Source organism: Eubalaena glacialis, chromosome 2 (genome assembly GCF_028564815.1).
Source record: "Eubalaena glacialis isolate mEubGla1 chromosome 2, mEubGla1.1.hap2.+ XY, whole genome shotgun sequence".
NCBI lineage: Eukaryota > Metazoa > Chordata > Mammalia > Artiodactyla > Balaenidae > Eubalaena > Eubalaena glacialis.
This window is the reverse complement of record NC_083717.1, coordinates 11,434,993-11,446,236: the sequence shown is the minus strand read 5'-3', so window position 1 is coordinate 11,446,236 and position 11,244 is coordinate 11,434,993. Positions and strand designations below refer to the sequence as shown.

At 40.2% G+C, this 11,244-nt stretch overlaps 1 protein-coding gene across 2 annotated transcripts in view; it reads right to left on the bottom strand.

Annotated features, from left to right (window-relative positions):
• Positions 1 to 11,244, bottom strand: part of PRTFDC1 (phosphoribosyl transferase domain containing 1) — a 92,254-nt gene that overhangs the window by 19,754 nt on the left and 61,256 nt on the right. The window lies entirely within an intron of this gene.

The following is an 11,244-nucleotide window of genomic DNA, read 5'->3' as shown; positions in this document are numbered from 1 at the left end:
GGGAAACAGAGAGCAGGCAGCTTGTTTTCTGGCCTCCTTGCAAAGAGGCATTAAAGGAACCGAAGCAGATATCCTACAGGCAATTGGTTTCATGACCAAGCAAGACTGCTGCAATGTTGCAGTCCCTTCATCCAAACAATAACCTAAGTGAGAAGACACCAACAGAGGGACCAGATGTACACTGTGCTGAACCAGGAAACATCTTCGGTTACTGCTGCGGACAGCTGTTGCTTTGGCTAGTTCACTGCTTTTCTCCCTTATTCTGGCAAGAAGGTCCTGCTTCTTTCTCGGGAGAGTTCATTCCACTTGGATCAGGTGGAGCCAGGCCTTACCTGTATAAATCAGCTATTTATAGCTGAAGCTATAACCTGAAGCTATAACCTGAAGCTATAACCAACCTTGAACTTTCCAGCTACTTAAGCCAGTTCATTCCCTTAAAAGAATTTTCCCTTGGGTTGGTTTGAATTGGATTCTGTCACTGCAACTGAGAGTCTAGACCTAGAGTTACTTTGTCATAGCACTGGTCATCCGGAAAGGGAAAAGAAAAGCCAGCCAACCAATATAACAGTTTTACCAATGAAGCAGCCTTTTATTTTTTTACCTTACTGCTCAAGAGAAAAAAAAAAATGACCTTAAAATGTTCTTACTTCCACTTTGAAAGCATTCATTCCTTACTGCAAAGGAGTGGAGACAATGCTTGAAGTGGCCCATAAGTTAGATAAAACCAATAATTTTCTTCTTATGGGAACTGATCTTAAAAGGAGAAAATCAAAGACTATCCAGAATTCGCTGATCTTTTGCTGTTTTTGTACAGGCGTATATAATCATATATTCACAAGCAGTCATGTCAGCAGGTTGAGAACTTGTCAGAAATGTCAAAGGAGAAAATTTTCTTGTCACTTCTAGAGGTGCTGAGATAAGAGGAGTTAACATAGGGAGAATTTCTGTGTATTAGACTCACACATGGTAATAGCAGCAAGAAAAATAAAATTTCAGTGTCTCCAGAGGACTGAGGTATGCAGAATTGGATGGAACAACTAAACCACAAAGTTTAATGTAAAAAATGAGATTTATACTCTGCTAGATCAGAGTAAATTTCACAATAATTCTACTATTATCATCTCTATTCCATTGATCAGAAATAAAACCACAATACATCAGAAAGCTGAATACAGTGCTCTAAGTCATAAATTTAGTGTGTTTTCAAGCAAGTCTTATTTCAGAAGGCCTCACTTAGTCCAAGCTTATAACGTATTTTTAATATTAGATTTGCCCTTAATTCATCTGGAATTTATATCTTCCAAGTGTGTATACAGTCAATTGTTTATTTTTTTCCCTACTGGTTTGAAATATCATTTTTATCATAGCCTTCATTCTAATATGCAAGGATCAATTTCTATATACTTCTGTTTCATTAACCAAAAATGTCTATTTCAGCATCAAAACCATACTGTTAAATTATTGTAGCTTTTTAGTATGTTTTAGAGTCTGGTAGAGCAAGTCCCAATTTTTTGTTGTTCTAAAAAATTGTCTTGGCTACTTTTGCACATTTATTCTCCTATCTGGTGGGCTGTTAAGAAGATCAAATGAATTAATACACACAGAACATTTACAACAGAGCCTGGCATATGGTAAGCACTCAGTAGATGCTAGCTGTGACTGATTTCTTCCCTTTCCTCCTTCCCTCCCTTCCTTTCTTTCTTCCTTCCTTCCCTCCTTGGAAACAATCACCCCTCAATCCTCCCTAGTACACTGGAGTCTGGAGCTCCCTGGTTTAATGACTCCGGAAGATATGTCTGGGATGGAGAAGGGCACTTAGAGGTCCAACTTCTCCATTCATATGCTTCCCATTGCCTTGCTGCGTCCAGACCATTCCTCACTCTACCTTCTAAGAACCTGGTGACAAACTAGTAAGCCTTTCAGGAATCCTGTGGCCTGATGACTCCTCTCTACTCTTTGAAATCAGCCTCCATAGACATTTAGATTTTCACTTTCTCTATTTTGCTGAGTCAATGCCCTTCCTTAATCAGTTTTATCGCCTAAAAAACATTGACATCTCTTGCCCACTGAGGTCTTCTCCCTTTCCTCTCGTCCTTGTGGGTATATATATACCTTGTTTCTTTCTTTATTGTCGTTTCGCTGGGGTTTCAGGAAAAAAAGGAGTTAACTGAATGCATTAAATTCACTGTGTTTAACCATAACATTTTTCTAGTGGTTCAAAAACATCCTTATATTCCTAGGATTGATGTGTTTTTTTTTTTTGTTTTTTTTTTTTACACCACTGGTTTTGATTTGAAACTATTTTCTTTGGGATTGTTCATCTGATCTTCGTAAGTAAGAATGACCTACAATTTTCCTTTCTTTTGCTACCTTTGTGGACTTTTAAAGCCAGTTATACAAGCCTCATATGAGTTGGGTGATTCTTTGTCTTTTTTTCTATATGCTAGAAAAGTCTGCATATGGGTGAATTTATCTATTTTGTTAAGGTTCAGTAGAGCTCAGAATAGGTATTATTTAATCCCCAATTTACAAACAAGGAACTGGATGCAGCAAGAGTCTGAGTAACTTGCCCAAAGAGGCACTGCTAGTAAGTGAAGGGATCCAGTTCAATTCTAGAATTGTCTGAATTGACATTATTCTTGTGTTAATCACCCCCGTCCTCCACAATATTCCTAGAAGGTAGAAGTAATAGTACACCTCTGAGGGTAACATGGAGAAGAAATTGGGTCCCGGTTGTACTAATGTAGTAAAATATATAAGCTGAAATGGCTAGGAGAAATCTACATCTTGAAAGAAATATTGTTAGCTGTTGTGTGGATTTATTTAAATAGCAAAGGAAGTCTCTGACGTATAGTCCAGGCATCCTCGGAAAGAAATATATTGGAAATTTCTAGTTTAGGTGACCTGATCTCCAGGTGCAAAAAAGAGCTCAGCAGGTATGGTGACTACTCAAGCAAGAGAATGTGGACTGTTTAGATAATGTTTAGAAAAAAACATAACCGAAGAAGAATAAATATCCTGAATTCCTTTTGAGGAACCGGAAGGGGAAAAGTAAAGAAAACAAATAAACAAAAGAACCACTCTCTCAGCCATTCACTTCCAAAGTCAGAGCAACTTGCTTCATTCAGAATCTATACACGCAAAGGCTTTCTCAACATGCTCCGCCTCCACAGATGCCTTAACTTTGCTTTTTCCCTCTTCTTTTCAGCCTCATCCTTCCTCTCAGCTCTTCTCCTGTGCTCAGTAAGGTCATCAGTACTGTATCAAATGGATAGAGAGGCAAACCCCAAACCAAAACAGTTCATTATAAGAAGCTTTAACGATCAAACCCCAGAGCTTCTAATGAAAATGTTGCAAACCGTTGAAAAAATTTTCAAAAACTCTAACATTGATACCAAGTCAGATAACAAGGACAGGTGAATCAGTTCCAGTGTTTTCCTTTTAACCAGCTGTTGATGTAGGGTGTGGGTCCCCGAGTCCTTTAAGCAGCCTGGGGTCAAAGTAGAGGTCACAGGGCAGTCAGAGCCGGTGGCTTGTGGGCCTGTCCCTTGCTTCACCCAGTGCAGCTCCTCTGATCTCTGTTCTATTAACGGGGCTCAAGGTAAGATGGTGGCGGCCAAAAAGTTTGAAAACTCTCATGTCAATATCTTCTTCCTTTGAAACGGACTTGCCTTCTTTTCAGTTCTTGTTCATTTAAATATGCATTTGTTTCTGGGATCATTTTTGTTTAGAAACTCATTCTTACAACCTGTGTGGGTGAACTGTGAGAAAGGAACATGGTGACTGGTGAACAGGCAGCTGGTGTCCCCAGGTCCCCTGGGGACCAGACTTCCTGGGTTCCGGTCCCAGCCCCACCTTCTCTTAGTTGTACGACCTTGAGGAAGCTACTTAACCTCTCAATGCTCCACTGTCCCTGTCTATAAAAAGAGTATGTCAATAGTTCCCACCTCCTAGGATTATTGGGAGGAGTAAATGAATTAATGCGAATTCAGCACTTACAAAAGTGCCTGGCGTGTAATAAGCAGTTCCTAAAGTAAGCCTTGTCTTCTCATCATCTACTTTTAGTCTAAGAAACTTGCACGTCTACCTGAGTTTCCTAACATTGACTTCGTGACGATTCTTCGTTCAGTTCACTGAGCACACGACTGCTATGTGAATGCCTCGTGCTCCGAGGTGAGGGTTTCTGAGGCTGACAGCCACCCATGAGGCATGTGGTTAAGAAGGACTCATGGACTTCTGTTGCCACTCTGCATCATGGCTACAGTCTTGATTAAAAACAAGCTCAGTTGTATGGTCCTTTGGGGTTTCTCAGTGACCTCTCCCCAGTTCCCAAGCTGTGATGTATGAATCTTTAAAGTAGACCATTTCATGGGTATAATAAGCATCATTCCACTCTGCTGTTTTCATCTTTCTCCTCAATAGACAGAAGCCACCTGGAGATCATGCTCAGATCCACTTTTGTCCTTATCAGCTCTCGTCTGTACTCTGTTGGAGCCATTTATAGTCAGTGAAGAGTTAACCTTGAAATTGCTTTACAAGATGGCAGCAGCAGATCTGTAGTAGAACATGAGAATGGATGGCTGGTTTCCTGATAATTTTCCCAGGCCTGGCTCCATTTTTGCCTTGGGGATCATGAGATACCCCAATTCTTTCCTTTAATCCACCACCTCAGCTTAAGGTAATTTAAAATAGATTTACACTACTTGTCAATAACAGCACCTTGACTAAGGTTTCACACCAACTTACAGGAGAAGTCAATATTTGCAAATTATGATAAATATTATTAGTGACAACGTAGTGGTGACACATCATCACTCATCACTGAGGGACACTCATCACTGTGCTGCATGAGACCCTAGAGTTCCCGGCACACGACGTACTGCTTCCTCCTCCACGTCTTAGCTCGTGGTTGCTCCTGTCACACCTCCCCATCTTTCTCCACAGGACTAATTCCTACTCTTTCTTCAAGACTCAGTTCAGGCATCATGTCTGCTAGGAAGCTTTCCAGGAGTCCCCTGGACGTGATGTGTCCCCATAACACTCTATGCATATCTGCACGTCAATAGACCACGTCCAACTGGAATTTTCTGTGAATGCAGCAATTGCCAATGGCATGAGAACTTCAGCACAAACAGCTTTATTTTCATCCTAACTGCACCCCCAGTGGCTGGCACATTGTGGCATCCAGTGTTTGTTGAGCTATACTGAAGCATCTGCGTACATGTGTTTGCTATATTTTTAATACTTCTTCCTCTACCCATGGGAGACACTAAGTGTTCTCAGGCAGCACTTGGTTTCTCTTGCTTTAAGTTCTTTCTCCAGCTGTCCAGGAGACGGAAGGAGGTTACTGCCCAATAGAGACAGAGAAAAAATAAAAACTATAAACAAACACATATGAGAAAATATCTGTAAAGCTCAATTGAAAGGGGCACAAATGAAACTGACTTGAGTAACTTGCAAGATGGGAAGACTGAAAGAATACAGAACCTCCTTTGTGATGTCTGAATGATTCCCACCCAAACTATGTTTCTTTCTTCTTATTACTAGTATTTTATAATCTCAGTTATCAAAGAGCCTTCTCAGTACTTTGAAAAATCTAAATGTGAAAATCTGTGTAAATTCTGAACATGAAAAATATGAAAATATGAATTAGTAAGGTATGTTAATATCAGTCTTTCATTTCATGATTAGTAAAGGATACATTTTAAAGCCAAACTAGCATTTTAACCCAGAAAAAAATATGTATATGTTAGCATGTACAATTTAGCTCATTTGAAAGAACACACACGTTTTGCATTTCCTGAATTTGGTGTGTAACTTTGCAAGCAGGATGAGACCTTATTCAAGGACAAAATGGCCTTCTGTGTAATGACAATGATTTATTGCTCTATTGTGATTGGTATTCCACACCACCCAGTCTGTAAGAGGGGTCCTGGTTAGCTCAGAGTAATCCCCACCCAACAGAGAAAAGCTCTTTTCTTTATGAGAAATAAAGCAATCTTGGGTCAGAAGAAGCGACCACAATGATGAGAAGCTATAGGCTGGTAGGAATAATAAAGGGTCACCAAGAAAAAGGAAAAAGGGAGAAGAAAGAAGAAAATGGATCTTTACTTCAATTTATTTATAAAAGACCCCAGGAAAGAGGAAACTCAGTTTAAAAACAGATTCGGTGACTTTGCTTTACATGGACTCTGAAACCTTGAAGCAGGATATCCTTCTGTTTTAAACCTCGGTATGGATTTGTTGTTTTGGTTTAAATTATGTTTTTAAATTATGAGTCAGAAAGAAAAACAAGTTGAACCCTTGACACAACTCAATGACCCCAAAGGACTTCGGTAAAATCTATGTTTTCAAATGTGGATGACCATATCCCAGTGGTGACTATTTCTTTAAAGGTCATTTTCTCCACACAATTTTTTTTCCCTAGATAACCCAGGGAAGATTCATAATTATAACTTTAAAAAAAAAGAACCAAATGGAAATTGTTTTTCAACAGTAAAGAAATCTTAAGCCAGCTCTCACAGACCTGTTTTAAGATTGCCAGGGGATGGGACGGTGAACAGGAAGGGCCAAGGGAGAGGGCTGGTAGCACATCCTGCGCTAGGGAGACCTCCAAAACACACATTGCTTTCTGGCATTAGACTGGATCTGCCTTTGTTCCCACCCAATTGTACTCTGGGTCCAAAGGGTTCTGCTTCCTTGTGTGACTTCTCAGCTCAAAATATTTCTGCAGTTGCCCATGCCTGCAGAATGAAGTCTCATTTTGTCATCGCGACAGGCAGGGCCATCTTAGAGCCAGGCAAGAGAGGTCTTGCACATCACAAATACCAAAACACAAAGACATTAGCTTTTTTCTTTTTGGTCTTAAAAGGACGTTTTGGGGGAAAATTCTGGAATAGTTTGAGCTAATGAGAATTATGCAATAGGGACATGTGTGCTGAACTGGGCTTTTCCTCCCACCCCTGACCCTCACAGGGCCAAATGTGTGGTGGGGAAGGTGGTGGTGGCCTCCCTTGGGAAGCCAGACAAAGAGGCGCTGGTCTATTTTCCAGTTGGCTGCCCTAAATCACCCAAAGCAGGTGCCTCAGAGACTGCACTCCCCAGATAACTGTGTTCCCTCCCGCCTCTCTGCTCAGGAAGTAGGGTCTCAGAGGCATCTGAGTTGGAAAAGAGAGGCATGAAGAATCTAGCTGCCCCAACTCCCCAGAGAGCTTAACCCGGCCAGTCCCATGAGGGGTTCAGGCAGACTCGGTCACCATCCAGGAGCTGGTCCTGGGCCCAGCTGGTGCCCCACCCTGCCTAGCAGGTACACGGCTCTGCTCGGGCTTGTAGGCTGCAGGGATGAGCGCCGCTCCTGCAGCCTCCAGGTCAGGTGATCTGGCTAGGAACATGAGCCTGGCCATGGACAAAGCTGTGAAGTTTCAAAACCTTAACTATTTAGGTATATGCTACGTGAATCGCCATTTGTTCTCTTGCCCTGGGCCTCATACATAGTAGGGGCAAAACTAACTTTGAGAACCATTTACCAAGTGCCAGGCGCTACGCTAAGGCCATTGCTTACGTGAATCCTAACAAAATTCTATAAGGTGTGATCCAGCCATTGCGCTCCTTGGTATTTACCCGCGGAATCGAACACTTAGGTGCATACAAAAACTTGCACCCTAGCCACTGTGGAAAACAGTATGGAGGTTCCTCAGAAAACTAAAAATAGAATCACCATATGATCCAGCAATCCCACTCCTGGGCATATATCCAGAGAAAACTATAATTCAAAAGATACATGCACGCTTATGTTCATAGCAGCAATATTCACAATAGCCAAGACATGGAAACAACCTAAATGTCCCTTGACAGAGGAATGGATAAAGAAGATCTACACACACAAACACACACACATAATGGAATACTACTCAGCCATAAAAAAGAGTGAAATGATGCCATTTGCAGCAACATGGATGCAACTAGAGATTATGATATTAAGTGAAGTAAGTTAGAGAAAGACAAATATTATATGATATCACTTATATGTGGACTCTAAAATACAACACAAATGAACCTATCTATGAAACAGAAACAGAATCACGGACAGAGAATAGACTGGTGGTTGCCAAGGGGGAGGGGGTTGGGGGAGGGATGGAGTGGGAGACTGGGGTTCGCAGATGTAAGCCTTTATATATGCAATGGATAAACAACAAGGACCTACTGTACAGCACAGAGAACTAGAGTCAATATCCTATGATAAACCATAATGGAAGAGAATATTTTTAAAAAGAATGTATATATATGTATAACTGAATCACTTTGCTGTACAGCAGAAATTAATGTAACATTGTAAATCAACTATACTTCAATAAAAAATATTAAAACTGAAGAAAAAACAATTAAGGAAAAACTTGCACCTGGATGTTTAGAGCAGTTTTATTCACAACTGCCAAACATGGAAGCAACCAAGATATCCTTCAGTGGGTGAAGAGATAAACAGACTGTGATACATCCAGACAATGGAATATTATTCAGCACTAAAAAGAAATGAGCTATCAAGCTATGAAAAGAAGCTTAAATGCACATTACTAGGTGAAAGAAGCCAATCTGACAAGGGTATATATTGTATGATTCCAACTATATGACTTTCTGAAAAAGGCGAAACTATGGAGACAGTAAAAAGATTGGTAGTTGCCAGGGATTCAGGGGGAGGAAGAGATGAAAAGGCAGAGCACATTTTTTAGGTGATTTTTAGGGTCGTGAAAATACTCTATGACACCATAGTGATGGATACATATTATTACACATTTATCTAAACCCATTAGAATGTACAACACCAAGAGTGAACCCGGTGAGAGCTGCCATTTCTTCTCCTCCGGGTCCGTTTTTGATTGACATCCTTTCACAAGTGTGGTCCTTGTCATCAAGGTGGTCAAGACCAGTGCCCATCACTGATCTGGTAGTAGTTTTGACAGGTGAAGAAAGCAGCCTGGCTGGTGTCATATGCGGTCTTCACCACGGTCTTCACCACGCGCCAAGCTTGCGGAATCTTGGTGCCCAGGCTGGAGGTTGGGCCCGAGCTCCTGCGGTGGGAGCTCCGAGTCCGAACTGCTGGACTAACAGAGAACCTCAGACCCCAGGGAATATCAATCAGAGTGAGGCCTCCTGTAGGTCCTCACCTCAGCACCAGGACCCAGCTCTATTCAACTGCCTGCAAACTCCAGTGCTGGACGTCTCAGGCCAAACAACCAGTAAGACAGGACTACAGCACCACCCATCAAAAAAAAAAAAGAAAAGAAACGACAAAAAAATACATTACAGATGAAGGAGCAAGGTAAAAACCTACAAGACCAAATAAGTGAAGACAAAATAGGTAACCTACCTGAAAAAGAATTCAGAGTAATGACAGTAAAGATGATCCAAAATCTGGGAAACAGAATGAAGAAAATACAAGAAACATTTAACAAGGATCTAGAAGAACTAAAGAGCAAACAAACAGTGATGAACAACACAATCAGTGAAATTAAAAATACTCTAGAAGGAATCAATAACAGAATAACTGAAGCAGAAGAATGGATAAGTGAGCTGGAAGATAAAATGGTGGAAATAACTGCCAGGGAGCAGAATAAAGAAAAAAGAATGAAAAGAATTGAGGACAGTCTCAGAGACCTCTGGGACAACATTAAATGCACCAACACTGGAATTATAGGGGTCCCAGAAGAAGAGAAAAAGAAAGGGTCTGAGAAAATATTTGAAGAGATTATAGTCGAAAACTTCCCTAACATGGGAAAGGAAATAGTCAATCAAGTCCAGGAAGCACAGAGAGTACCATACAGGATAAACCCAAAGAGAAACATGCCGAGACACGTATTAATCAAACTATCAAAAATTAAATACAAAGAAAAAATATTAAAAGCAGCAAGGGAAAAGCAACAAATAACATACAAGGGAATCCCCACAAGGTTAACAGTTGATTTTTCAGCAGAAACTCTGCAAGCCAGAAGGGAGTGGCAGGACCTATTTAAAATGATGAAAGGCAAAAACCTACAGCCAAGATTACTCTACCCAGCAAGGATCTCATTCAGACTCAATGGAGAAATTAAAACCCTTACAGATAAGCAAAAGTTAAGAGAATTCAGCACCACCAAACCAGCTCTACAACAAATGCTAAAGGAACTTCTCTAGGCAGGAAATACAAGAGAGGGAAAAGAACTACAAAAACAAACCCAAAACAATTAAGAAAATGGTAATAGGAACATACATAGCGATAATACCTTAAATGTAAATGGATTAAATGCTCTAACCAAAAGACATAGACTGGCTGAATGAATACAAAAACAAGACCCATACATATGCTGCTTAAAAGAGACCCACTTCAGACCTAGGGACACATACAGACTGAAAATGAGGGGATGGAAAAAGATATTCTATGCAAATGGAAATCAAAAGAAAGCTGGAGTAGCAATTCTCATATCAGATAAAATAGACTTTAAAATAAAGACTATTACAAGAGACAAAGAAGGACATTACATAATGATCAAGGGATCAATCCAAGAAGATATAACAATTGTAAATATTGATGCACCCAACACAGGAGCACCTCAATACATAAGGCAAATGTTAACAGCCATAAAAGGGGAAATCGACAGTAACACAATGATAGTAGGGGACTTTAACACCCCACTTTCACCAATGGACTGATTATCCACAATGAAAATAAATAAGGAAAAACAAGCTTTAAATGACACATTAAGCAAGATAGATTTAATTGATATTTATAGGACATTCCATCCAAAAACAACAGAATACACTTTCTTCTCAAGTGCTCATGGAACATTCTCCAGGATAGACCATATCTTGGGTCACAGATCAAGCCTTGGTAAATTTAAGAAAATTGAAATTGTATCAAGAATCTTTTCCGACCACAACCCTATGAGACTAGATATCAATTACAGGAAAAAAACTGTGAAAAATACAAACACGTGGAGGCTAAACAATATGCAACTAAATAACCAAGAGATCACTGAAGAAATCAAAGAGGAAATCAAAAAATACCTAGAAACAAATGACAATGAAAACACGACGACCCAAAACCTATGGGATGCAGCAAAAGCAGTTCTAAGAGGGAAGTTTATAGCAATACAATCCTACCTCAAGAAACAAGAAACATCTCAAATAAACAACCTAACCTTACACCTACAACAATTAGAGAAAGAAGAACAAAAAAACCCCAAAGTTAGCAGAAGGAAAGAAATCATAAAG